Raw genomic sequence first — 2,330 nt, 5'->3', positions numbered from 1 at the left:
TTTTGTAATTTTTTTTACATAGAAATGTAACATATTTCCATATTATTTCAATATATACATCGTAATATATAAATTTTTTTCTGTATTTTTAATTTTTAGTTTAGTATAAGTTTTACTAATCAATTTTGTACATGTAATGTATGAGTTAAATAATTGGGCCATAGATGCAAACATTTAAACAAAGGGTCCAACCTAAGCCCAATTTTAATTAACAAACAGATTAGTCCGGAAAAAAAAAGCTAACAAACAAACATAATCTTTTTTTTTCTGAGTACGCTTCCTTTTTGTCGTTGAAGCAAAGAAAAATTGTCATCTTCTCTGTTCATCTCTTTACCACGGTGATACTTTTTATCCGAGATCCAATCATGGAGCGATTTTTATGAGGAAAGCGAGGATTCAATCTCTTTGTCTCAGCTAACCTTAAAATACTTAAGTGATTCAAAGGTTAGAGTCTACATATATTTCCCTTTAGATTATGAGATCTGGTTACTTAGATGTATTGATTTTTGTTTGTTTCAAATATATATATATATATATATATATATATATATATATATAAACTATGAGAGATCGTTGTAGATTGGAGACTAATCTGTAGCTTGAAACATGCAACCAGCAATGAAAGCAGAGGATGATGAATCAGTGAGGATGAATGGAATTGTGTGTTCAAGATGGATCGTCTCAAATAATATACAGTCGTAATGAAACAAAAACTCGAAATTTTGAATCAGAATTGAGGATCTCTAAGGTTTTCCATGTCCTCACAGTTGGTGTAAGTTATTGTTTAAGTTTCCATCACAGTTTTGATTGATGTAAAGATTCATATTTGTGTGTTTGTCTAATATCTCTGTAAATACAAATAGATTGTGTATGGTGGTTTGTAAATAATATATATATTTTATTTGATTTGCATGATTTCAAACGTTTTGGAGAACGAAGACCAGACTCCTATTCGAAATTTAGACAACACATTTGTCGACCACACTTCAGATTACAAAACACAGTTAGTAAATTCTATTATTTATTTTAGCTATTAGGTGAATGAAGTATCAATTGGCTTTTTCATTAGATGAAAACAACTTAGCATCATCTAGGATTTCGATCAAGTTATTTTGTTGGTTTAGCTATATATGGTAGCTTTTAACTTGATTGATTGAAGAATATATTTGTTAATGTGAATGATTGTGTAAGAAATAGTAGAAAAAATTAACACTTAATTGTTTGAAAATAGCAGAATAAATAGAGGATGTGTCTTGTCTAAAACTCTAGCTAATGCATACTTATTTGAATCAAGTGTTTCATAAATAGATGAAATATAGGTTGACAACAACACCAAATCTCTTCCTCAACCATCAGATGAAACCAATTATGCTGAAGTCTGAAACCTGCATTCAAAAACAGAATCAATTTATAATTTATAGAGAAAAAATAAACATGTATACTGTGAGTCTATCATTCCAATACATATTTACCTATTAAATGAGTAAGCTAGTTCTTTTAAGGCATTTCTTAAATTATTTACGTCAAGTGAAGGAGATAAGAATGATTGTTGTTAAGTTGTTGGTTAGACGTGAAAAGAATGACAAAGAATATTTGGTTAGACTGGTTGAAGTATATAATACAAAAATATGTATTTTTTTAATCTTCACGTGATTCAATAATTAAAAACAAAACAAACAAACTAATTTTCAAAAAAAAAAAAAACAAAACAAACTTTATTGAATAAATAGATAAGGGAATATCAATGTAACACAACCATCACGAAAATATAAAAACCAAAGCAAAGTCATAAAACAATAAATTAAAAATCACAGCAAAATAACTCTTTATTAGGTGACCAAATCATCACTAATCAGTCTTTGTCTTCTCCTTCTTTATGATCTTAGTGCATAACTTTTTAGAAGTATATATCATGTCCATTTGATCACAGTCATCTTCCTTACGCTTGTTACTTGGGATTGAAAAATCTTCAGATGAGTTCTCATTGATACAATCTATCGCAGGGAGCTAAAAACATATGAAAACGCATTATGTTAATTTGAACATAAATATTAACGTAAGCCGCAGGCTTCATAAAGTAGTACAATATGATAACATAGGGAGGGTTCTATCACTTACATCTCCACCAGATAGAGTTGACGAAATTGTCTCAATTAACGAAACATTTTAAATCTTTTGCATGATGCCTGGATTTTAGCACCCTTTTAACAAAACACTGAAGAATATGATTCAATATTAGTTGAGAATCATGTATATATAGTGAAAGGAAATGTATCTTACAGTTTGGTCTACAAGGATGCACTCAAAAGTATCTCCTCCAAAACTGGTGC

General features: G+C 29.1%; 1 protein-coding gene across 4 annotated transcripts in view; it reads left to right on the top strand.

Moving 5' to 3' along the window:
* Window positions 1-267: 267 nt before the first annotated feature.
* The window catches only part of LOC106306763 (zinc finger BED domain-containing protein RICESLEEPER 2-like), a 5,745-nt gene continuing 3,682 nt past the window's right edge, over window positions 268-2,330 (top strand). For 2 of the 4 annotated variants that reach the window (XM_013743506.1, XM_013743502.1), the window contains exons 1-2: window positions 268-444; window positions 580-1,003. The gene's annotated coding sequence lies outside the window, so the exon portion shown is untranslated. The remainder of the gene's footprint in view (window positions 445-579; window positions 1,004-2,330) is intronic. The other 2 variants (XM_013743504.1, XM_013743503.1) reach the window with 2 other exon arrangements.

This window comes from Brassica oleracea, chromosome C7 (assembly GCF_000695525.1).
Source record: "Brassica oleracea var. oleracea cultivar TO1000 chromosome C7, BOL, whole genome shotgun sequence".
NCBI classification, from domain to species: domain Eukaryota; kingdom Viridiplantae; phylum Streptophyta; class Magnoliopsida; order Brassicales; family Brassicaceae; genus Brassica; species Brassica oleracea.
This window is presented reverse-complemented; position numbering and strand designations above follow the sequence as displayed.